This window comes from Bos javanicus, chromosome 7 (assembly GCF_032452875.1).
Source record: "Bos javanicus breed banteng chromosome 7, ARS-OSU_banteng_1.0, whole genome shotgun sequence".
In the NCBI taxonomy this organism is placed as follows: Eukaryota; Metazoa; Chordata; class Mammalia; order Artiodactyla; family Bovidae; genus Bos; species Bos javanicus.
In genome coordinates, this window is record NC_083874.1 from 63,493,703 (window position 1) to 63,520,868 (window position 27,166).

Here is a 27,166-nt window from a genome sequence, read left to right on the forward strand (position 1 = left end):
ATGAAAGGAGTTGGTCCACGAAGAAGGTATTACTTTTGTGAACCTATACGCCTGATATAAGAGCCTAAATGTAAAGCAAATGTGAACTTACATAATGGGAGAAATTGACAGTAACACATTAGTAGTACAGGACTTTTACATCAATGGATAGATCATCCAGACAGAAAATCAATAAGGAAACAGTGGCCTTCAAAAACATATGCAACCCGATATACTTAATAGATATATATACAATACACCCCAAATCAGTAGAACATACATTCTTTTCAAGTGCACATAGAATTTTCTCCAGGATAGAGCACATGCTAGGCCAGAAATCAAGTCTTAATAAATTTAAGAAGATTGAAATTATATTAAACATCTTTGTTGACCATAATGATATGAAACTAGAAACCAATTACAGGAAGAAAAATAGGGAAGGAACCCAAAGCATGTGGAGACTAAAACAACATGCCACTAAAAAAAAAAATGGGTCACTGAAAAAATAAAGAGGAAATCAGATACCCTGAGACAAATGAAAATAGAAACAAAATTTCTCCAAATCCATAGAACTCAGCAAAGTAGTTCTAAGACATAAGTTTATAGTGACAAAGGGCTACCTCGAGAAACAAGACAAATCTCAATAACCCACCTTTCCATTTAAAGGAATTAAGAGAAAAAGGAGACTGAACAAAGCCCAAAGTCAACAGAAGGAAGGAAATAATAAAAATTATAGAGGAAATAAAATATAAGATACCGTTTTTCCCCTCCCAAAAGAAAAAAAAAAGGTAAAAGGTCAATAGAAATAACAGCTGGTCTTGGAAAAGATAAACAAAATTGACAGACCTTTAGCTAGACTCATTAAGCGAAAAAGAGAGAAGTCTCAAACAAAAATATAAATTAAACAGTTAAAGTTATATCCAATATAACAAATATATTAGCAATCATAACAGAGAACTATGAGCAGTTACACACCAACACGTTGGACAGCCCCGGAGAAATAGATAAATCCTAGAAACATAGTTTTCTAAGATTGAATCATAAAGAAATAGAAAATGTCAATAGACTGATTAGTAGTATTTAAATTGAATCAGTAATAAAAAAAATCACAACAAATGAAAGTTCAGGATCAGATGGCTTCACAATGGAATTCTAGCAAACATTTAAAGAGTCAATACCTATCCTTCATGAACCATTCCAAGAAATTGAAGAGGAGGAAATAAGTCCAAACTCATTCTACAAACCCAGCATTATTATCCTAATATCAAAACCAGACCAACACACTACAAAGAAAATAATAGGTCAATATGCCAACAGTTTTGCCAAAAGAACACCCTCTTCCAACAACACTAGAGATGACTCTATACATGGACATTATCAGCTGGTCAATAACACAATCAGATTGATTATATTCTTTGTAGCCGAAGATGAAACTCTATATAGTCAGCAAACAAGACTGAGAGCTGACTGTGGCTCAGATTATAAATTGCTGCTGCTGCTGCTGCTGCTAAGTCACTTCAGTTGTGTCCGACTCTGTGCTACCCCATAGACAGCAGCCCACCAGGCTCCCCCGTCCCTGGGATTCTCCAGGCAAGAACACTGGAGTGGGTTGCCATTGCCTTCTCTGATTATAAACTACTTATTTCAAAATTGACTTGTACGTGAAGAAAGTATGGAAAACCACTAGGCCATTCAGGTATGGCCTAAATTAAATCCCTTGTGATTATACATTGGAAGTGACAAATAGATTCAAGGGATTAGATATGATAGACAGAGTGCCTGAAGAACTATGGACAGAGGTTCATAAAATTGTACAGGAGGCAGTGATCAAGAACATCCCCAAGAAAAAGAAATGCAAAAAGGCAAAATGGTTCTCTGATGAGGCCTTACAAATAGTTGAGAAAAGAAGACAAGCAAAAGGCAAAGAAGAAAAGGAAAAATATACCCATTTGAATTCAGAGTTCCAAAGAATAGCCAGGAGATACAAGAAAACCTTTTAAAAGAACAATGCAAAAAAATAGAGGAAAACAAAAGAATAGGAAAGCCTAGAGATCTCTTCAAGAAAATTATAGATACCAAGGGAATATTTCATGCAAAGATTGGCACAATAAAGGACAGAATGGTATGGACCTAACAGAAGCAAATGATATTAAGAAGAGGTGGCAAGAATACACAGAAGAACTGTACACAAATGATCATCATGACCAGATGACCATGATGGTGTGATCACTCAGACTTCCTGGAGTGCAAAGTCAAGTGAACCTTAGGAAGCATCACTATGAACAGAACTAGTGGAGGTGATGGAATTCCAGTTGAGCTATTTCAACTCCTAAAAAATGATGCTGTGAAAGTGCCACACTCAATATGCCAGCAAACTTGGAAAACTCAGCAGTGGCCACAGGACTGGAAAAGGTGTTTTCATTCCAATCCCAAAGAAAGGCAATGCCAAAGAATGTTCAAACTGCCACACCATTGCACTCATTTCATACACTAGCAAGGTCATGCTCAAAATCCTTCAAGCTAGGTTTCAATAGTATGTCAACCAAGAACTTTCAGATGTACAAGCTGGATTTAGAAGAGGCAGAGGAACCAGCGATCAAATTTCCAACATCCATGGGATCATAGAACAAGCAAGAGAATTCTAGAAAAACATCTGCTTTACTGACTACGCTAAAGCCTTTGACTGTGTGGATCACAAGAGAATGTGGAAAATTCTGTAAGAAATGGGCATACCAGACCACCTTACCTACCTCCTGAGAAATTTTGTATGCAGGTCAAGAAGCAACAGTTAGAACTGGACATGAAACAACAGACTGGTTCCAAATGGGGAAAGGAGTAAGTCAAGGCTGTATATTGTTACCCTGCTTATTTGACTTATATGCAGAGTGCATCATGTGAAATGCCAGGCTGCATGAAGCACAAGCTGAAGTCAAGATGCTGAGAGAAATATCAATAACCTCAGATATGCAAATGACAGTACCCTAATGGCAGACATTGAAGAGGAACTAGAGTCTCTTGATGAAGGTAAAACAGAAGAGTGAAAGAGCTAGCATGAAACTCAACATTCAAAAAGTCAAGATCATGGTATCCAGTCCCATTACTTCATGAGAAACAGATGGGATAACAATGGAAACAGTGACAGACTTTATGTTCTTCATTTTCACCATCTGAAGATGGTGACTGCAGCCATGAAATTAAAAGACGCTTGCTCTTTGGAAGAAAAGCTATGACCAACCTAGACAGCATATTAAAAACCAAGACATTATTTTGCTGACAAAGGCCTCTATAGTCAAAGCTATGATTTTTCCATTAGTCATGTATGGATGTGAGAGTTGGACCATAAAAAAGGCTGAGCCCCAATTGATGCCTTCGAATGGTAATGCTGGAGAAGACACTTAAGAGTCCTTTGGACAGCAGGGAGATCAAACCAGTCAATCCTAAAAGAAATCAACCCTGAATATTCATTGGAAGACTGATGGTGAAGCTGGAGCTCCATTACTTTGGCCACCTGATGCAAAGATCCAACTCATTGGAAAAGACCCTGATGCTGGGAAAGATTGAAGGCAGGAGGAGAAGGAGACGACAGAGGATGAGATGGTTGCATGGCATCACTGACTCAATGGACATGAGTTTAGCAAATTCTGGGAGTTGGTGAAGGACAGAGAAGCTTGGTGTCCTTCAGGCCATGGAGTCACAAAAGTTGGAGATAACTGAGGGGACTGAACAACAATAATCCTGGATGAACACAGACAAAAAAATCCTCAGCAAAATATTAGCAAACAGAATTCCACAATGCATAAATAGGATCCTATACCACGATCAAGTGGGATTTATTCCAGGTCCACAAGGATGTTTAAACATATGCAAAATCAATCAATGCAATACACTACATTAACAAAAGGAAAGATAAAAACACATAATTTCCTCAATGTATGAGGAAAAGCATTTGACAAAATTCAACATCCATCCATGCTAAAAATTCTCACCAAAGTGCATATAGAGGGAACATATCTCAATATATTAAATCCTTTTAAAACAAACCCACAGCTAACATCATACTCAATGGTGAAAGGCTTTCCAGCCTTTCCTCTAAATTCAGCAATAAAACAAAGATGACCATTACCATCACTTCTATTTAACATAATATTATAAGTCCTAGTCACAGCAACTAGGGAAGTAAAAGAAATAAAACACAAATTGGAAGGGAAGAAGTAAAATTGTCACTCTTTGCAGATGACATGATGCTATAATATATTTAGAAAACCCTAAGTTCTCCACCAAAAAAATTTTAGAATAAATAAACTCAGCTAAGTTTCAGGATACAATATATAGAAATCTGTTACTTTTCTATACAGTAATAATGAAATATCAGAAATAAAACAATTTCATTTATAATCAAATCAAAAGTATTTGATTATAAGCAAATAAAAAAGAGTATATGTAGGAATACTCAAAAACTGTAAGACACTGCTAAAATAAATTGAAGATGACACAAATAAATGGAAAGATATTCTGTTTTCATGGATTGGAAGAATTAATATTGTTAAAATATCCCGGGACATGAGGGAGAGAGGGGATACACACGCACACACACACACACACACACACGTAATTACAACTAATTCACATAGTTTTACTGCAGAAACCAACACAAAATTGTAAAGCAATTTTCCACTGATTAAAAAATTAAAAAAGCTAAAAAACTATCCTTACTATCTATAGATTTAATGCAGTCCCTATTAAAATACTCATGACATTTTTAACAGAATTAGAACAAATAATATTAACATTTGTGTAGGACCACAAAAGACCCTGAATAGTCAAAGCAATCTTGAGAAAAAAAGATCAGAGATAGAGGTATTACACTCCCTGACTTCAGACTATACTACAGAACTACAGTAATCATAACAGTATGAAATGGCACAAAGAGACACACACAGATCAATGGAACAGAACAGAACCCAGAAAGAATCCCACATTTGGCCAATTACTCTACTACAAAGGGAGCATGAATATACAATAGGGAAAAGACAGGGTCTTCAATAAGTGCTATTGGGAAATATGGTCAGCTACATGTAAAAGAGTGAAACTAGAACCTTTTCTCACTCCTCATACAAAAATAAACTCAAAGTGGATTAAAGACCTAAATGTAAGACTGGAAATTATAAAACTCTTAGAATAAAATAGATGCAATACACTCATTGACATTGGTCTTAACACAGCTGGGTGATCTGACCTTAGGAGAGTTCTTTAACCTGAGTTTCAACTTTCTTATTTTTAAGTATAGAAAATAATAGTACCACATCATTATAATGAGGGTTAAATGAAATACTGCCAATAAAATTGTTAAAAGAGGACCAGGCACATATGGTAATTTTTTTTTTTTTTTACATTATCACTCTTTATAAGTACTATAAAGTAATGACTTTTGAATTTAGAAAAAAAATTCAGGGGCAATGCCTATAGCATTATCCTATTTTTATAAAATTGTATGTGTACACATGCATATGTTTTTCTATGTTTTGATTGTAGATAAAAGTATAACATAATAAATACCAAACTATTAACACAGGTTAGGTGTCTCAGATGGTAAAGAAGTCGCCTACAATGTGGGAGACCAGGGTCCTATCCCTGGGTTGGGAATACCCTCTAGAGAAGGGCATGTCAACCCACTCCAGTATTCTTGCCTGGAGAATGCCAGTAGACAGAGGAGCCTGGTAGGCTACAGTCCATGGGGTCACAAAGAGTAGGACATGATTGAGTGATTAGCAACACATCCAAGAAGAACTGCTTGGGGTTAGGGGAGAATGGTGGGTAATATCCCCTTTTCTTTCTTTTTTTTTTAATATATTTATTTTAATTGGAGGCTAATTACAATATTGTATTGGTTTTGCCATACATCAACATGGCTCCACCACGGGTGTACACGTGTTCCTCTTTTCTTAATACATCTTGTTTGATTATTTACAATGAGCATGTACTTTTTTCCAATTAAAGAAAGTCTCCAAATTCAGTATCCACTTATTTTATATTTTATTTGCATTTTTAGAGTTATCAAATTCTGAAAATTAGAAGTGTTAATTGCCTACTCAAAAAGCTTTACCTACAGAAAGACATCTGAATACAGTAGTACATTTTTACAAAACTCTTTCTAAGCCAGCAATTCAATTTGCTCCTTTAATCTCTCCTATTACCATTGATTACTTTCAAATCATCACTCACACTGTTTTCCGCCTCATAATGCAGGACATTGAGTATTCCATCATTGCATCATTCATGCCACATGATGTGCTGTTTCCTCTGCCCTTAAATGCCCTTCCCTAATTCTTGGTCTTGTGACTGTGTGATCCCACTTCTTTTTTATACACTATGAGAAAATGTGATTTTCTACCAGTAGGTTTCATCCTGCTGCTTCTATTCCCAGTTACCTTACCTCTTCTAAACTATGACCATACATGACAATGATTGGTTTGGGAGCTGTTTTACGTTAGATTCCAGGCCCTTCTAAGACTCTAGTGCTACTCACTTTGATTTCTCATTGAGCCTTGTTTCTCTCTGGAGTCTTGCAGATTAAGTCTGTATGACTGTTACTGATGATCAAGTCAGATTAATTACCGGGATAAGTCTGAGCTACTCCATGGCATCAAGGAAAGTGTAATCTAATTATTTTTATAAATGTGAATATTCTTTTGCTTATAAAATATCACCAAACCAGTCAATGACAAGTATGGTTGTTGTAGAAAAATTTTTTTCTGGGCAATCAATGGGGAATTAGAGAGGGTAGAGGAGTATAAGTGGGGTGTGCCGTGATAGAAAATACACCATTACCATCTGATTTTCAATGTCCTTTTTAAAGAGCAATTTTCATTTTTTTATAAACAGAAAGATAATTTTTAAAAGCCTGTAGCCAGATATTAATTAAGTTCAATGTATTTTTTTATTATGATTAGTCCTGTTTGAGTCCTGTTTAAGAATTCTTTGCTACCTGCTCACCTCAAGGTCATGAAGAATCTCCTATATATATTTTCTCAAAACTTGATTGCTTTTTTACTTTTCCAGACCCAGGGCCACAGGCCCACTGACCCTCTTGTTGGGCAGAGGAACCACCTGGAGGAAGCTGGCTTGGAGAAAACTGAGGCTCAATGTCCTTTACAGCTGAGAATGAAAAATGTGCTGCCCTGTCAAGAAAGGATGCTGCAGCTGTCTAGCCATCAGCCAGTACTGTGGCCTGGCTGGTGAGCCCTGAGGGACTCCAGTATGGAGACCAATGGGTGGACTATTGCCAAGCCTTCAGCCACTGCAGACACTCCCAGTGGTGCATCCTGAGGGGATTCAGGATGGAAAAGAACAAGATACTGGCATTGGATAGCTAAGGTGTATAGCAAAGGAATGATTTCATTAAGCCCAGATTCTTATTTCTTCCGCTACAAGAAAAAAGCTAAATTCATTCATGTGAGATGCTTAGTTTTCTCTAATAGTAAGCTTTTGATGTTCTGACTACCTGCTTTTGTTGCAAAATTCTTGTATATCCTTCAGAACAGTACCTCAGAGCTATCTGAGAGGCTGTCTCCTGGGCTTGAGCCCTCAAAAAGTCTGCTGAATAAAACAATTCTCAACTTTAATAAATAAATAATAAGGAAAAAAAACTGTGAAAAACACAAATATGTGGAGGCTAAACAATACGCTAGCAAACAACCAATGGATCACTGAAGAAAATCAAAAGGAAAAAAAAATACCTAGAGACAAATGAAAACCAAAGCACAATGATCCAAAACCTGTGGGACTCAACAGAAGCAGTTCTAACAGGGAAGTTTATAGTGATACAGTGTTATCTCAGGGAAAAGAAAAATCTCAAACAACCTAATCTTACACCAAAACAACTAGAGAAAAACAAACAAAACCCAAAGTTAGAAATCATAAAGATAAGAGCAGAAATAAGTGAAATATAGAGATGAAAAAAACATTGGAAAAGACCAATGAAACTAAAAACTCATTCTTGGAAAAAATAAACAAAATTGATAAACTTTAAATCAGACTCATCAAGAAAAAGAGGGAGAGGGCTCAAATCAATAAAATTAGAAATGAAAAAGAAGTTACAACAGACACCACAGAAATGCAAAATATCATAAGAGACTACTACAAGTAACTCTATGCCCCAAAATATAGACAATCTAGAAGAAACAGACAAATTCTTAGAAATGTATAAACTTCTAAGACTGGACCCACAGAAATAAAAAATATGAATAAACCAATTATAAGTACTGAAATTGAAATGGTGATTTAAAAACTCCCAAAAGCAAAACTCCAAGACCAGATGGTTTCACAGGCAAATTCTATTAAATATTTAGAGAATACCTATCCTTCTGAAAATTTTCCAAAAAATTTCAAAGGAAGGAACACTCCCCAAAGTTATTCTGTGAGGCCTCCACCATCCTGATTCCAAAACTAGACAGCACAAAAAGAGAAAATTACAAGCCAGTATCACTGATGAATATAGACACAAAAATTCTCAACAAAATACTAGCAATCCAAATCCAACAATATTTTTAAATGATCATACACCATGATCAAGTGGGATTTATCCCAGGGATACAAGGATTTTTTTTAATATCTGCAAATCAATCAGTGTGATACACCACATCAATAAATTGAAGAATAAAAACCATATGACATCTCAATAGATGCATAAAAATTTTTAACAAAAATCAGCATCCATTAACTCTCCAGAAAGTTGGCATACACGGAAGCTAACTCAACATGCTGCTGCTGCTAAGTCGCTTCAGTCGTGTCTGATCCTGTGAGACCCCATACATGGCAGCCAACCAGGCTCCCCCGTCCCTGGGATTCTCCAGGCAAGAACACTGGAGTGGGTTGCCATTTCCTTCCCCAATGCATGAAAGTGAAAAGTGAAAGTGAAGTCATTCAGTCGTGTCCGATTCTTAGCGACCCCATGGACTGCACCTTACCAGGCTCCTCCGTCCATGGGATTTTTCCAGGCAAGAGTACTGGAGTGGGTTGCCATTGCCTTCTCCCTACGTCAACATAATAAGGGCCATATATGACAAACCTACTGCTAACATAATACTCAACAGTGTAAAGCTGAAAGCATTTCCTCTAAGATCAAAAATCCTCTAAGACAAGGATGTCCACTCTCTCCACTTTTATTCAACATAGTTTTTGGAAGGCCTACCCATGGCAATTAGAAAAGAAAAATAAGGAAAAGGAATCCAGATTGGAAAACAAGTAAAATAGTTCCTGTTTGCAAATGACATGATATTATACATAGAACATCCTAAAGATGCTATGAAAAAACACTAGAGCTCATCAATGAGTTTGATAAAGTTGCAGGATACAAAATCAATACACAGAAAATGAACATTTCTATACATTAACAACAAAAGATCAGAAAGATAAATTAAACAATTTCATTTACCATTACATCAAAAAGAATAAAACACCTAGGAATAAACCTACCTAAAGAGCCAAAAGACCTGTATTCCAAAAACTAAAAAATATTGATGAAAGAAATGAAGGTGGAAGAAACAGATGGAAAGATATACCATGTTCTTGGATCAGAAGAATCAATATAGTCAAAATGAATATACTACCCAAGGCAATCTACAGGTTCATTGGAATCCCTATCAGATTACTAATTGCATTTTTCTTTCATAGAACAATTTTTTTCACTAGAACAATTTTTTTTTAATGGAGAAAAGATAGTCTTTAATAAATGGTCCTGGGAAAACTTGATATCTGCATGTAAAAAAATGAAATTAAAATATTATTTAACCACATACACAAAAGTGAACTCAAAATGGATTAGAGACCTGAATATAAAACTGGATACTGTAAAACTCGGTGGAAAACAAGCTCAACTCTCTTCAACATAATTCACAGCAATATCTTTTTTGCTCTGTCTTTTTGAGTACTGGAAACAAACAAAAAATACAAATGAGACCCAATTAAACTCATAAACTTTTTGCAAAGCAAAGAAACCCAGAAACAAAACAAAAATACAACCCCAGAATGGGAGAAAATATTTGAAAATGATGTGACTGACAACTGATTAATCTCCAAAATTTACAAACAGTTCTTCAGGCTGAATATCAAACACACAAAAAAACAAACAAAATTAAAAAAGTGAGAAGAGTTAAGTAGACATTTCTCCAAAGAAGATATACAAGTGACCAAGAAAAGATGCTCAACACTGCAATTATTAGAGAAATGCCAATCAAAACTACAATGAGATATCACCTCACAGCAGTCAGAATGGCCATCATCAAAAAGTCTACAGACAGTAAATGCTGGAGAGGGTCTGGAGAAAAGGGTATCCCCTACGATTGGTGGAAATGTAAATTGGTGCAGCCACTATGGAAAACAGTATGGAGATTCCTTTAAAAACTAAAAATAGAACTATAATATGATCCAGGAATCCCACTCCTGGGCATATAAATCAGAGAGACAAACATAGTTCTAAAGAACACAATGCATCCCAGTGTTCATTGCAGTGGTATTTATAATAGCTAGCACACGGAAGCGAACTAAGTGTCCATCAACAGATAAATTAATAAAAAAGTCATATACATACACAATGGAATATTACTCAGCCACAAACAAGAATGAAGTAATGCCATTTGCAGCTACATGAATGGATGTAGAGATTATCACACCCAGTGAAGAAAGACAGAAAAAAGGCAGATATCACATAATATCATTTGTATGTGGAATCTAAACAAAATGATACAATTGAACTTATTTACAAAAGAGGAACAGACTCACCGACTTAGAAAGTGAATTTACAGTTCCCAGGTTGAAAGCGTTCAGGGGAGAGATAGATTGGGGGTTTGGGACTGACTTACACACACTGGTATATTTAAAATAACCAACAAGACCTAGTGTATTGCACAGAGAACTGTGCTCAATACTGTTTAATAACCTAAATGGGAAAAGAATTGGGAAAAGAATAGATACATGTGTATGTGTAACTGAATCACTTTGTTGTAACACATCTGTGTTAATCAACTACAATATAAAATGATTTAAAAAGTAACTGAATCATTTTTTTGTAACACATCTTTGTTAATCAACTACAATATAAAGTGATTTTTTAAAAAATTACAAAAAGTTGTCAACCATAGTTAAAGAGTGAGTGAGTGAGTGAAGTTGCTCAGTTGTGTCCGACTCTTTGCGACCCCGTAGACTGTAGCCCACCAGGCTCCTCCTTCCATGGGATTCTCCAGCTGGAATGGGTTGCCATTTCCTTCTCCATAGTTAAAAAAGATCTAGGTAAATGGAGAGACATACCAAATTTATGGGTTGGAAAACTAGATATTTCCAAGATGGCTATTCTATACAAATTGGTTTAAAGGCTCAATGTGATTTCTCTGTTAAAGTCGTAAGAGGCTTTCCCCCTCTCTGTCTTGAAATTCATTCAGTAAACTTTTACCATTATAGTAAGGGTACAGCTTTGAAAATTCCTTTTTTCCTACTTTTGAAAGTTTATGATAATTTCTCTTCTAGGATGCCTCAATGTCCATATTTACTCATTCAATTTTTCCAGCTCCTACCCTCATTCTGTCCCTTTTAAAGTACCATATGGAAAAAAATAACATATGTCTGATTTATAATAATAACTCAGTGGTCTGGAGGCTGTCCCCACTGATGGTCTGTGAGGATAACCCTATGCAACTAGAAAGGATGAAACTGTGCGAGTAAAACTGTGTACGATAGTGAATGCTTTCCCAGCATCTGCATCTTCTTTGGCTTCATCTATTAAGGTTCTGATGAGCCTTTTTTCACATCTGTGATCTGTGCTTCTTTCCTCAGCTGCCACCCTGGAAGAGCGAGTAAGAAAAGACAATGGACTCATCCAGCAATTCATGGTATATCAGCTCATTTATAAGGTTTCTAATAATAACTGTTCATACCTTAGCCTGATGGCAATTGCAACGTCCTCCCAGAAGTTACCCCTGATATTGCCTCTTGGAATTCTGTTTTTTAGCTTCTCTGTGTGCTAATGATACTACATCTGAACTTCTCTTATACAGGTATTTAAAACTATAGAAAAGAGTTATATTCTCTTCAATACAGGCTTAGTCTTTTAAATACAGGCATTTATAGCTACAAGAAAGAGCAGAATGTAATTTGTAGGCTTGCTCCTTCGAAGAAAAGCTATGACAAATCTAGACAGCATATTAAAAAGCAGAGACATTACTTTGCCAATAAAGGTCCGTATAATCAAAGCTATGGTTCTTGATGAAAGTGAAAGTGGAAAGTGGAAAAGATGGCTTAAAGCTCAACATTCAGAAAACGAAGATCATGGCATCCAGTCCCATCACTTCATGGGGAATAGATGGGAAAACAGTGGAAACGGTGTCAGACTTTATTTTGGGGGGCTCCAAAATCACTGCAGATGGTGACTGCAGCCATGAAATTAAAAGACGCTTACTCCTTGGAAGGAAAGTTATGACCAACCTAGATAGCATGTTCAAAAGCAGAGACATTACTTTGCCAACAAAGGTCCATCTAGTCAAGGCTATGGTTTTTCCTGTGGTCATGTATGGATGTGAGAGTTGGACTGTGAAGAAGGCTGAGCACCGAAGAATTGATGCTTTTGAACTGTGGTGTTGGAGAAGACTCTTGAGAGTCCCTTGGACTGCAAGGAGATCCAACCAGTCCATTCTGAAGGAGATCAGCCCTGGGATTTCTTTGGAAGGAATGATGCTAAAGCTGAAACTCCAGTACTTTGGCCACCTCATGCGAAGAGTTGACTCATTGGAAAAGACTCTGATGCTGGGAGGGATTGGGGGCAGGAGGAGAAGGGGACAACAGAGGATGAGATGGCTGGATGGCATCACTGACTCAATGGACGTGAGTCTGAGTGAACTCTGGGAGTTGGTGATGGACAGGGAGGCCTGGTGTGCTGCAATTCACGGGGATGCAAAGAGTCAGACATGACTGAGCGACTGAACTGAACTGATGGTTCTACAGTAGTCGTTTACAGATGTGGGAGCTGGACAATGAGAAAAGCTGAGCACCAAAGAATTGATGCCTTCAAACTGTGGTCCTAGAGAAAACTCTTGAGGGTCCCTTGTACAGACAGGAGATCAAAGCAGTCAATCCTAAAGAAATCAATCCTGAATATTCATTGGAAGGACTGATACTGAAGCTGAAGCTCTAATACTTTGGCCACCCTATGTGAAGAGCCAAAGCTTAGAAAAGACCCTGATGCTGGAAAGATTGAAGGCAGGAGAAGGGGACGACAGAGCATGAGATAGTTGGATGGCATCACCGACTCAATAACATGAGTTTGAGCAAACTCTGCGAGATGGTGAAGGACAGGGAAGCCTGGCGTGCTGCATTCCATGGGGTCACAAAGAGTCAGACATGACTGAGCAACTGAACAACAAAATTATGTCTGTAAGTTCCTTGAGGACAAGATTGATGTCTAAATGAGAGCTCTGTCCACATGTTGGTTAGTATGTCACTTTGTACATTCTAGATAATAAGGAAATTTGTTAATGGATGGATATATGAGTCAGAGGAGAGGAAGAAAGGGCATAAATCAGTTCACAGCAACTGATGCTGCCATAAAGGAATAAGGGATGTACTGATACTGGGCAGGGAGTCTAGGGAAAGAAAGGTCTTTATTTTTTTGGCCACACACAATGTAGGATCTTAGTTTTCCCCCAGGGATCGAACCCATGTTCCCTGCATTGGAAGCACAATGTCTTAACCACTGGACCACCAGGGAAGCCCCAAAGATGTTTTTAGTACTACAGCCAAAAGGTAGGCCCAAATCTTGGGTAGAGATTGTGGTGCAGATGACTTTACTGAAGTCACATGTTAACCATGGGCAGGAACAGGACCAGTGCCTAGTCTTCTGACTCCCTAGGCAGTGTTCTTTTCACTCTGCCATGGTGCTGCTATGATTGAGCAGGACACACAGCAGCTACTACTGACAAAGAAGAACTATCAAAGATCACCATCCGCATCAATATCAAAACATTTTCCTTTCTTTTACAGAAAACCTTGTGCACAGCCCCAGTGCATTGAACCAATGAATGCTCAGTGACTGTGATTACCACAGGGGCCAGGGGTTGGTTGGAGTCAAAGGCTTCCCACACTATTTGACTTTCTTCTTTTCTGACCAATCGACAGTGTTTCCTCAATACTTCAGTGGAATTCTCAACCTCTAAATTACATGATGTTAAAAGAGGGATGTATCAGAACAGAATGGGCACAACTACTTCCAGTGTTATATAGATGGATTTGTTGTCAAATGAGCGGTCTTGCCATTCCAGCCCAGATAAAACAACACCTCTGAAGGAGACTTTTATTCTTAAAACCCAGAAAGTGTAGAAACAGAAAACGTAGGCTTTGAAGGTCGTCTCTCCTGTGCTATAAATTTGAACCTGACAGCAGTCACTGACTTGAAAATATCCAGGGGGCTCAGGCCACGCTTAGGAAATTTATTTCGACACATAGACTAATATGGAGGGAAACCTGCTATCACTCTGGAGCAGTTGATCTGCAAATCAGTCAACCGACAAAGCAATTTACACGTGTCAACCCCTTTCCTTCTTTTTGGAGACGGTAATGGGTTCTCCACTCACTAAGGTGGCAAGAAGCGCCGGGCTTTGGAATGAATTCGATTACCTGCTGAAATGTATATTGCATTTTGAATCCCCTTACTGTGTAGCGAGGATTTAAATTCCATTCTCTTTATCTTACTAATTGGGTAGGTGGCTGACCATTCTTCCAAAATGAGTCCCTTTTCAGAGATTAGTGTCACAGAGCCCAGGAAACTATAAAAGCAGTCAGCAGGCCACCACGAGGCCTCTGCTTCCCTGAGTTTTTTATTGATTGCTCCCTCCTCTGCTTCACGTGACCACCCCCACCTGCTCCTGACTCCAGGCTGACACCATCTCACCACTGGCCCATAAACTGCTCAAGAGAGGTACTCCGAAAAATTGCATTTGGAGCTGCTCAGTCTCACGAGTCAGAAAATCTGATTAGATTTCCATGCCTTCCAAATACAATCCTGCATGCAGCCGCCCAAGCAAATCACGGGGCCCTTTTAATCACTCATTTCACGGAGAAGTTTCTGGGGCCCTGGGCAGTGGCATCCTTCCAGAAAGAAGGCATAGGAAACGTTCATGAGAAGCAGCCAAGGCTGTGTGGGCCCCAGCTTGGTTGGATGTATGGCTGAGAACAAAACAAGTTCAATTTTAGAGTACTTCACACTTTACTTCACACATTCGTGTGTCTTATTTCATCTGAGGTCCTAAAAAAAGTCTATGAGGTAAAACCAAAAGGAGATCTTCTAATACCCACTTTCTAGTTTTTCAAAATTGTGTTCACACAGATAGTTATTCGTCCAATCCCATGCAGTAATGGACAAGGCCGAGATTCAAAGTGGGATTCTGTGACTCCAAACCCTGTGTTCTTTGCATTTCCCTGCACGATGCTCACACCTACTACCTTCACCAAAGGCAGAAGCTAACACTCAGTGAAATACTCTCTCTCAGGTGCTGTGCGCAACCTGTTCCTACATTATCATTACAGACACTCTGTGAGATGGGTACCCACTTGTCCCTTTCAGCACAGTGAGGCTTAGAAAGAGTGTAGCTCCTCTATTTCCCTGTCTTCAGGCTATTGCAATTTTAAAACATGATGCTAACCTGTCCTTCTCTATTCAAATAAAACTGCCTTACCCTCAGGAAAATTAGTTTGATCCACACACGTGGTGTTTTGTTTCTGTCCCTAAATATTACATAACTATGGTAGGGTCTCACCTACACAGTCTCAGCAATCTCTAAAGAGGTAGCTTCTTAAAACATTAGAGATATGGTAAGGGGTAACCATGGAAATATGGTTATAATTCCACTTCAGTTAACTGTCAATAAATGTTAGTAAGAATATAGGATTCTTTCTATATTAAAGAAGAATACCGTTTTTATTATCTTATCCCTTCCTCCACACCCACCGCCCACCCCCATCCCCACAGTTAGTCTATGTAATAATGTTACCAACTTCAAAGGGCAGCTGAAATCTTAGAAGGAAAAAACACAGGATGATTGTGTTTGTGTGTCCCTTTGCTTTGGGTGCTGTGCAGTGGAATCCTATTGTGTCTACTGGTTGAGAGGTCCTTTTGGTCTGGCAAGCTGGAGTGCAAGGTGAGAGAAGGCTAAGTAGGAAGAGAAGAGAAGCAGTTTGGGATGGAGATAAAGGGAAAGATGAATGCTCACAGTTCCTGGAACCGTCTCGGTTGGTATTTTGGGGGGAGGGGGCAGGGTGGGATGCTGGAAGAAGGAACACGTGACAGTTGTGGTGGCAAACTTGAGTCGGCCATGCAAACTGGCACTATCAGTCCAGTTATATTTCTTTTCATTCTGGAAAGCAGAGCAAGAAGAAAGTTGAGGAAATTACATTATTTATAACTTTTTTTTTTGTAATGAGACATTTCTCATTTTTTGTAATGAGATGTCTGGGGAGGAGGCTTCTCTACCTGCGGATGCCCTTTCTTTCCCTTCGTCATCACCATTCCAAGTCTCCAGCCTCCTTCAAGGTCCCCTAAGATCAAGGAAGCCTTCCCTAATTCTTCGATCTGTTCAGAAAAACATCAATAGCAGTTTGTGTCAGAACTCAACAAACAAATATTGGTTATACACACTTCCATTATTCTGTATTTAGTCTTATAGTCTTAAATAAATCTGAAAATCCTTGAGGACAATGATCACATTGTCATCCTCTTCCTATTGTATCTTAAGCCATCTGTAACTTACTGGGGCCTGGATGCACAGTAAGTGATAATGAACCTTAATAAATGCTTGTTAGCTGTGATATACATGTAAAACTTCATCCCCTAACTACACATCTCTCATATATCCAAGCATTCAGCCTATGCACATAACTTCAAATTTGGACTAATGGTAACTATTGATGAGGGAAGAGAAGTTGCACAATCACAGTTAACATAATGTTTAACCTTCAATTCCTAGAGCTGTTTTCAGAAATTCTAAACTGAAGACTTCTGAATCTGCTCACCTTTCAGTGATACCAATGGATCACATTTTGTTTTCTGTACTTATCAGAGAGCCTGCCAGAGCAAATATTCTTCCCTTATCCAAATAGCTCCAATTAAAGCATAAAACCTTAGTTAAAAAAAGTAGAAAACAAGCTCAAACTACATATCTTTGGGTGTAAAATCAACCACAAACAATATATTGTGGATTAATTTGCATCTACTGCTGGAGAAGGGTTCTTGCTAGATTTAACCAATATTTTAAATTTCTCAATTTCAGGAACCACTTAGGGAAATAGGACAAGATAAAATATTGGCTTTTAAAAATAGCACAAGAGAACATACCAAGACTCAGTGTGTTCTTGCCATTTGGAACAAAGTCTCAGTGTCATAACATGGATTTTCTGTAAGAAAGAGCTTGGAGATGAGCTAGTCTAACCTCGTGTCACAGGTGAGATGATCTGAAGCAGAGTTAAATGTTAAATGACCCAAGCAGAGTCACACAACGTGGACAGGAGACTTGGTTCCAGCCTCAATTCCCCTCCAATGAGATATAAGAACTTTAGGAACACAAAGATGATAGGAATTAATATCAGGTGGAATAGTCTAAGAACATTTACATAATTCTTATATTCATTTACTGTATTTCTTCAAGATCAGTGGAAGGGCTGGGCTTTTTAATTTTAGAAATTCTACTGCCTGGAATATTAAAACCCTATAGTAAATGGTCTAGTGCTGAAAAACTATAAAAGGCCTCATCCCTGTTCATCAGATGTAAATGTAACGATTTGACTACAGCTATCATTAACTGGCTAATAACTATTTATGACCTCAGGATGCAGTCCCTACCCAGTTAATGGGCTATGTAGTAAAGCTGTGATTTTATCTCTGCCGTTCTGGCTCTTGGTCTCGGTTGCTTGCATTAAGGGGTGAGCAGGTTCTGCTGATTATCTATATAATATGAGATCATGTTGCAAGAGCCTTCAGAAAAACTCTCATCAAACAAAATTGGAGTCGTGCCTGAGAAGGAAGCCTTGCAGAATGATATGTTGATTGTCCCCAAATAGCCCTCATGAATAGCACTTATAAGGAAATTGATCGTAGGTTTTCTCAGCTGCATTTTCAAGCAATTTGTGAATCCCTAAGCACTGGGATAATATGTCTGCTGACACTTCTCAAACAAGATTTCTCCAGGATTCTTCCACATAGCCTTAGAGATGACACCCACCTCTTGTAGGAACAGATTTGTGGAACATGCTGAGGCTCAGCTGTGTCTGCGCTGGGCTCTGAGAAGAAGGGGCTACTTCTCAGTGGTTGGCCAGATGGGCTCAAAGGAAGAAAAGGGTTAGCAATGCCTACATCTGGTACCCTGACTGTGCTTCAAGCCAACCTGCACTTCCTTCTCACTCTCTGTTTTTACCCTTCAAGAAATTGTGTTCATTTCAAGAGTGTATTTCTTTATCCTGCTATACACAATGTGTTAGGACAAGAGAAGATATCAGGAAAGAAGTTTAAAATATGTTCCCTGTTCCCTCTGGTCTTGCAGTTTAGTTTACAAGAGGGAATATACACAGAAGCAATTTTTTAGAATCTGACTGCTTTTCATTTATCACTCTTGATGAAATGACCATTACCTTTTCTCCATATTATTTCAGTGTCAGTAACCCTAACCAACATCCTTTTGTCTCTTTTTTGTTAAAACATCATTTCCATGCCATCATTTTCTCCCTACGTATTCCCCAGTGACTTCATGCTCACCTTATGCTGAGCCAAAGTCCACCACGGCCTGTAAGGCCATCTATGACAGCCCCATTCTCGGTCTGACGTTATATCCTACCTCCTGGCCTCTCCTTTCATTCTCACCCCACTCCACTGCCCCTTGGCTGTTCCTCAAGTGCGGTAATGATTCAAGCACTTACCCTGTTCTTCCCTCTGTCTGGACTGTTTTCTCCCTAGGCACACACATGGTGTTCCCTTTCACTTCATTTAGATTTCTTATTAAATGTGGACTTATCAATGAGAATGCCCCTGACCCATCGATCTAGAATACACTCATCTCTTTTTCCCCTGATTTATTTCTTTTCTCAGCATTTAAGAACCACTAAAATGGTTGATTTATCTGCCCCCCTCCACCAAACTATGTAATCTTGATGAGAAAAGGATATCCATAAAACCTAGAATTGTGCCTGACGTATAGGAAATGTTAATACTTTGGCTGAACTGGAAAACCTAAATGGCTTAATTATTTTAGAAGATGAATGAATGAAATGCTAAGATGAGCTCCCCACTGCCTGGCAAATGAAGTCCCGTCTCTCCATCCTGGACTCCAAAGTCACTCTGTTAGGAATACTTTCATATTCAACTAACAACATACATGATCAGCAGTGGTTTAAGTAATAAAGACACTCAATTAGGTTTTACAGTAAGAAGCCTGGGGGTAAGCAGTCTTGACCTAATAGGTGCTAAAAGATGTATCAAAGACATAATCTCTATCTTCATCCTTACTCTTTTTACCATAATGGTTTGGAGCTGCATGGTCATGGGACGGTGGCTGTAGAACTGGGTAGCATGAATATACTCAAGACAGAGAAGATGGCAGTGGTAGTAATAAAAACATCTACCCTATTTCTCTGGATAGTAAGAGCTTTCCAGATATCTTGAGACTTCATTAAAATGTGCCATTTATTCATTTCTTAATGCAGGAGAGTTTTTTTTTCTCCCCAGTCTTTAAGGTGAAAGTGAGCAATAAAGTGGATTGTGAAAGGGTTTTGATGTAGCCAACCTCTATTGTCTATCACAGTAGACAGCGATGCCTTCCATTGTATGATCCCTGCCTGATTTCCCACTGCAGTACTGTTCAGTCCCTCTTCCAACCCAACTAGTTACTATTCCCCCAACAATTCTGCCCTTTAAGTTTCAAAAAACACAGACATTTTTAAGAACCATTTCAGATTTACAGAAAAAGAAAATAAGAAGGTAGCAAGGAGATCCAACCAGTCCATTCTGAAGGAGATCAGCCCTGGGATTTCTTTGGAAGGAATGATGCTAAAGCTGAAACTCCAGTACTTTGGCCACCTCACGCGAAGAGTTGACTCCTTGGAAAAGACTCTGATGCTGGGAGGGATTGGGGGCAGGAGGAGAAGGGGATGACAGAGGATGAGATGGCTGGATGGCATCACTGACTCACTGGACGTGAGTCTCAGTGAACTCCGGGAGTTGGTGATGGACAGGGAGGCCTGGCGTGCTGCAGTTCGTGGGGTCGCAAAGAGGCGGACATGACTGAGCAACTGAACTGAACTGACAGGAAGTTATTATATATCCCACACACAATTTCTCCATTGTTAACATCTAACTTTAGTTGGTATATTTGTTACAACTATTAAACTGGTATTGATAAATTATTATCAATTAAATTCCATTCTTTATTCAGACTTCTGAAGAAAGCTTTTATGTAATGTCCCTTTTCTTTTGGGAAACACATGTAGGTGTTATGTTTCTTTAAGTTCTCTTGGCATGACGGTTTCTCAGAGTTTCCTTGCTTGTGATGTCTTTTGACAGTTTTGAAGAGTATTGGTCATGCTTTATAGAATGTTCTCTACTGTAATTTGACTGATATTTTTTCTCTATATTGTTAGATTGGAGTTACGAGGGGTTTTGGTGAACAAGACCAGGGATCAAGTGCCACTTGCATCATATCAAAACTGTACTATCAACATGAGGTGTTGTCAAGTTTCTCTATTATAAAATTACACCTTTTCACCCTTCACATACTGTGTTCTTTAGAAGGAAGTCATTATGCACAGCTGACACTTGAGTAAAGAGTTATTCTGCTCCTTGAAAGTGGATTATCTACATAAATTATTTGGAATTCTTCTGCATGGGTGATGTGTCCCTTTTCCCCAGTATATTTATTCACCTGTGTGTGTGTGTGTGTGTATCAGCATAGATACATTGATATTTACTTTATACTGTGGATTAAAATCTAATACCTTATTTTTTTTGTCAAATTAATTCTGCTTTGTCCATTGGAAACTCTCTCAGTTAGCTTCTGTGTCCCTCTGACATACCCACAACAACATGGGTCTGTAGTTTTTAAGCACTTCTTTTTGGCACTGAAAAGTGCTCCCAGCTTATCTCGTATATTTTCTGCCCTGGTCTATTTTACTGGAAAATGGTATTTGAAATCAAGATCTGGGTGTCGATGTACACACTTACTGAGGTGTCATTGTTTCTAGGTCTTCTTAGGTGATAGAACAAGGAACTACGTGTGTGTTTACTAACCTGTAAAAACACAGACCACTGGTTCTGTATGAAATCGTATATGCCTTTAGAACAGTCATTATGAGTTCAGATTTATGTCTCCAACTTTAATCCATCACCAGATGAATCATTCTAGCTTTCTCTCCTTATACATACTCCTACACCTACAGTGAGGGACCTGGCTCCCACCATCCGCCATCCAGTTACTTAGTCATTTGGTTCCAGTTTACACGTATAATATCATAATTGTTAACCTCTATCTCTATGAGATACAATTTTACCAACTAGAGAATCGTCATTGCATGTAGTTCCTTTTGTCTTTAGACTTTCTGACTCATCTGCTAGGTTACTTAGGTCAGCACCTTTTTGCACCACCCTCTTCAGTAAAGTTGTTTTCATAGATCCATAGTACAGTCAGATTCTCTTGTCAAAGTCTACAACCTTCTGGGATCACTCCACCTCCTAAATGATTTATCTATCAATACATTACACTTCATAATTTTTATGCTATAAACTTCAATGGATTTTGACAAATGCATAGTATCATGCATCTACATGGTATCTATTATGGTATCATATAGAATATTTTTACTACCCTAAAAGAAAACCATGTGTTTCATCTATTCTGCCCTGTCCCATTCCCCTGACATCCTGGCAACCACTGATCTTTCATTATCTCTATAGTTTCACCTTTTCCAGAAAGTCATATAATTTGAATCATGTAGTATGTACCCTTTTCATATAGTTTCTTTACTTAGCAATATGCATTTAAGGTTCTTCCTTGTCTTTTTGTTAGCTTAATAGCTCATCTCTTTTTATCACTAAATAACATTCCATTGTATGGCTGTATCATGGTTTATCCATTCACCTATTAAAGGGCATCTTGGGTGCTTCCGTTTATTACTAATGATTAATAAACTGCTTTAAACAAAATACCTAAGATTTAGACTATATTTATCTTTGGAAGAAACTGACAAAGTGTCTTTCCAAGTAGCTGGACCATTTTGGATTCATACCATCAATCAATGAGAGTTCCTATGGTTCCACATTCTTGTGAGCATTTGTTATTGACAATTTAAAGTCATTTTCATAGATGTGTTGAAGTGTGAAAGTCCCTCAGTCATGTCTGGCTCTTTGTGACCCCATGGGCTATACAGTCCATGGAATTCTCCAGGCCAGAATACTAGAAGGGATAGCCTTTCCCTTCTCCAGGGGATCTTTCCAACCCAGGGATTGAACCCAGGTCTCCTGCATTGCAGGCAGATTCTTTACCATCTGAGCCACCAGGGAAGCCCAGATGTGTTAGTGGTATTTCATTGTTGATTTAATCTCTGCAGATTTCTATACCTTCCCTCAAAATAGGAAAACTCTTTCCATTCAAAGCTGATTTCATTGCCACTTTTTAAAGTTCCTCTCAAAATATCCATCTTCTCTACCAAATGAACTTTCTTTTTTAAATTTCTAATATCCTTTATCACTAAAATAAATCCTTAATATTTGAAAGAGACTTCCCAGGTAGTGTTAGTGGTAAAGAAACTGCCTGCCAATGCAGGAGACATAAGAGAGGAAGGTTCAATCCCTGGGTAGGGAAGGTCTCCTGGAGGAGGGCATGGCAACCCACTCCAGTAATCTTGCCTGGAAAATTCCATGGACAGAGGAGCCTGGTGGGCTACAGTTCATAGGGTCACCAAGAGTCAGACGTGACTGAAGAGACTTAACACTTCAGTCTGTGTTTATATCTTCAAGAAAACCAAATAATATCTTCAAGAATACCACCATATCACTTTCCAGAAAAAGTCAGACATTTAAAAATAAAATCTTTATCAACACTCCAGATGCTTACTAATAGTTGCTGTGCAGATGCCAATGAAGAGAAATCAACCAAGCCACACTACAGAGATACGAGGAAGACAGCTTAGTTCATTTACCAATGATGTGATTTGTTCTTAAATACCAGTCTTGCCCCACACAGATTTCAATCATCTAAAATTCTATCATGCCATGGGTCACTGCAATAACTTTTGAATCATCAAAATCATGAATATTTAACCCGTGAATGCAAAGCACCTAAAGAACCTTTTCCAGGGCCTACTCATTTTTTTTTAATTATAGGAATTTCTGCTTATGTCTTTATTTTCCTTCTAGACTAAAAGGACTTGAGGATAGAATATCTCTCTAATTTCATATTCAGTAAATAGTTATCAAATAAACAAATACAAATAGTGCTATAGAGCTTAAAAGGAAAAGATTGTTCTTTCTTACAAAAGCATTATGTGCAGTTTAATTGCTTCCTTGAGATTTCAAAGAAGCCTGAAAGAGAATAACAAAACTCTAAAATAGACCAGAAATTTAGGCACCTTGTAGAGAAGGCAGCCCCTGCATTAATATCAAAGCCCTCAGGAGGGATGTGTGTTCCTTTTGTCTGTGAAGGCTGTGTCTATGGAGTGGGTTATGGTGCCTAAGTGATCAACTCGCTTGTTGCCATGGCGATTTAGCCACCCTTGCTGCAGTTGGCAGGTCTCCCAGCACTGCCCCTGCAGACTGGAACCACCCACCTGCTCTTTCTGTTTTCTACCTAGCACACTGCCTTTTATTGAACACAAGGGGGGTTCAGAAATTCTGTCTATGCTAAGGACTAATAGACATGCCAGAATATAGGTAAGCATGAAAGGATGGTGTGGGGAAAGGGAGGCTGATATTCTTAGAGGATCTGGGAAGGTTATTCCTGCCACATAGATAGGGATCCCGTCATCCCTTCCCTTGAAGGAGCAAGGCATTTCCAAGGAGGTGCTTTTCAAGAAAATTCTCTTCCATCCCCAAAATGTGGATCTCTCCTGTGATGTCTATCCAGAAAACAAATCCACAAGTGACACTGCAGGCCTAGGACAGTGCTAAGCAGGAAGTTGGTGCTCAGGAAGGAGATCTTAAGTCAATAAAATCAGTGTTCCTGTGGGTCCCTGATGCTTTGCATATCCAGGGCTGGTGAAGGAAGCTAAAGTGAGCAAACCTCAGGAGGCAGTTGGGGGAGTTAGTTGGAAAAGATCCTGATGCTGGGAAAGATTGAGGGCAGGAGGAGAAGGGGACAACAGAGGATGAGATGGTTGGATGGCATCATTGACTCAATGAACATGAGTTTGAGAAAACTCTGGAAGATGGTGAAGAACAGGGAAGCCTGGTATGGTGAAAAATATTGGGTTGCAAAGAGCTGGACGTGACTTAGCAACTGAACAGCAACAAATACTAGCTATCAAAGAGCCAGCACATCCTTTACTAATTTCAACAGCTTTTTTTTTTTTTTTTTTTTTGAGCATTTATTCTGTGTCAAGCTCTGGAGATAGATCCTAAATCAAGACAGATATGGCCTATACCTCATTAATTCATTTAACCTTTAAATTTCAGTTTGTAGGTATTCCTTTGGGTTACATAGTTACATTTAGAAAGCCTCTATTGCAATTCATACATTTCCTAGAAATAATAATAACACTGCCATCAACAAAGCTAGTAACAAAAATCTCTATATGTTTATAGCACTTTAGAATTGTCACAAAATTCACAATCCCCTCAAACAGACCTATGAAGTAAGTCAGCTAGAGTTTTCAGCTCTGTTTTGCACTTGAAGAAACTGAGGTTCAGAAAATACATCTAACTCATCTAAGTCAAAAGACTAGTTTTCAAGGTGTGGTCTGAGGACCACTTGCACTAGGATAATTAGGAGAGGTACTTTTGTAAATGGAACTAAGAAGGCCAACCCCAAGATATCCTGGTTCACAATCTACAAGGGTGCGTCTTAGAACTTTCATTTTTTGATAGTCCTAACTCTTCATTAACAAACTACTACCAAGTACCTTGGGCTTCCCTGGTGGCTCAGTGGTAAAGAATCTACATGCCAATTCAGGAGACTCGGGTTTGTTCCCTGGGTCAGGAAGATCCCCTGGAGAAAGAAAGGGCAACCCACTCTAGCACTTTTGCCTGGAGAATTCCACGGACAGAGGAGCCTGGTGGGCTACAGTCCATGGGGTCTCTAAAAGAGTTGGATGTGACTTAGTCACTAAACAACAACGTGCCCAGGTGCTTTGGCTCATTCAGGATTGTTAACTCGAGTATGTTGAGCCTGTTACACTTTCTACACATCGTGTTGACAATGTGACCTGGGATCATTGCTGCCTCTTAGTCACATGAGGCAGGTTTGAGATTTTACGGATCAGTCAGTCCTTTCCTAGCTAAATGCTTCTGTGGAAATGGAAAGAAGCCCGTGGGAATGATAATTCAATTTCCTCATCAACTACCCTTCATCCCCAAAGACTGACCTCTTAGAGCATAGAGCTGCAGTGGAATGTTTGATTCACCAGGAGACTTTTTTCTGGCAGCAGCATATTGTCCCTGGTGTTTTCTATTTTGACAACTCATCAGCAGAGTCACTGGAAGGTGACAGGAACTTCACTGTTCAATTAAGGCTTGAGTGTCACCAGAGTACGTGGAGGAGGAGAAGAAAGAGGCCTGAGTGGAAGCAGCTAAAATCAATGAGCTTTAACAAGCAGATTAGCCACCTTTCAGAAGTCAGGGCCTTCCCAAGATTTCAACCCTGGTGCCTTATACAGTGGGATACCCCGCCTCTTCTCACAGCACCTGTTTCCTGGTTTACATGTATTGTTCTTCATAAATTACTGTGGTTTACAAAAGTAAGGGATTATCATCAATTCAACAAACATTTATGAAGCATCCACTCTGCTATGGATTGTGGCTAAACAACACAGGTTTCTGCTGTAGCAGTGCACACACATTAGCAAGGACCACAGACCTGAAATGAATAATGAAGGACTTTCATGGAGCCTATAACAAAGGTACTCTAACATCATTTAGTAAAAGAAGTTAACATCACTCAGGGCTTCTCTAAGTGTGGTCTGAGAGCTATCTGGTCAGAAATCCCCAGGATATTTGTTAGTAAAAATGTGAAATGCTTGGATTAACACCTAAGATACTCTGGATATGGGCCCTGGGAAGCTACATTTTTAACAAACTACTTAGGTCTTTCTTTTGCACACTGAAGTTGGGAATCATTGATATGTGTGCATGTGTGGTGATGGTTAGGGAAGAATTCAAAGGTCTTTTGTGCAAGATGAGGCTTAAAGTCAGGGGGCTTGGGTGAGAGTTTCCCAGGTAGGAGTAAGAGCCATGAAGATCCCAAGGGAGTGGAAGGAGACAATCTTTGTAGAGAAAAAGAAGAGCAACGGAGAAAGGTAAGATTTCAGATGCAGGGGCATGTCAGTATTGTTTAGGATTTCAGGTTTGCTCATAAGCCACTGAAGAAATTTAGCCTATGGAGGAGCATAGTTAAATATTTATTTTTAAAAAATTTAAAACAGATTGAAGGGATTAGAATCTCTAGAGAGGATATTGGGCAGTGAGGAGGTGACTGTGGCAATAATTTGGTAATAAGAAATGCTGTGTATGTGTGTGCTCAGTTGTGTCCTATACTTGTGCAACCCCATGACTACAGCCCTCCAGGGCCCTCTGTCCATGGGCTTGTCCAGGCAAGAATACTGTGGTGGTTTGTCAGTGCATCCTCCAGGGAATCTTCCCGAACCAGGGATCAAACACATGTCTCCTACATGAGGTTCTTTACCACTGCTCCACCTAGGAATGCTACCTTGAATTAGATCAGAGACAATGAGAAAGGAGAGAAATTGATGGATTCCAGAGGCATTAAGGAGGTCCAATCAACAGGGCTTAGTAATCCTACAGACACTAAATGCCATCACTACCCTGTTAACTCTTGCTCTGGTTTTGAAGATAGGAACTGAACTGAGGCTTTGATGCCTTGATGAGAACACATTCTTTGAGGAGACCTCCTGTTGGCAGGCTCCTCTGTGGACAGGGATGTGCTTTCGTTTGGATAAGACA

General features: G+C 38.8%; 1 long non-coding RNA gene across 1 annotated transcript in view; it reads left to right on the plus strand.

Moving 5' to 3' along the window:
- Positions 1–10,271, plus strand: part of LOC133251520 (uncharacterized) — a 247,981-nt gene extending 237,710 nt beyond the window's left edge. Inside the window, exon 3 of the long non-coding RNA XR_009737665.1 lies at positions 7,039–10,271. This is a non-coding gene — a long non-coding RNA (uncharacterized LOC133251520). The remainder of the gene's footprint in view (positions 1–7,038) is intronic.
- Positions 10,272–27,166: the final 16,895 nt, after the last annotated feature.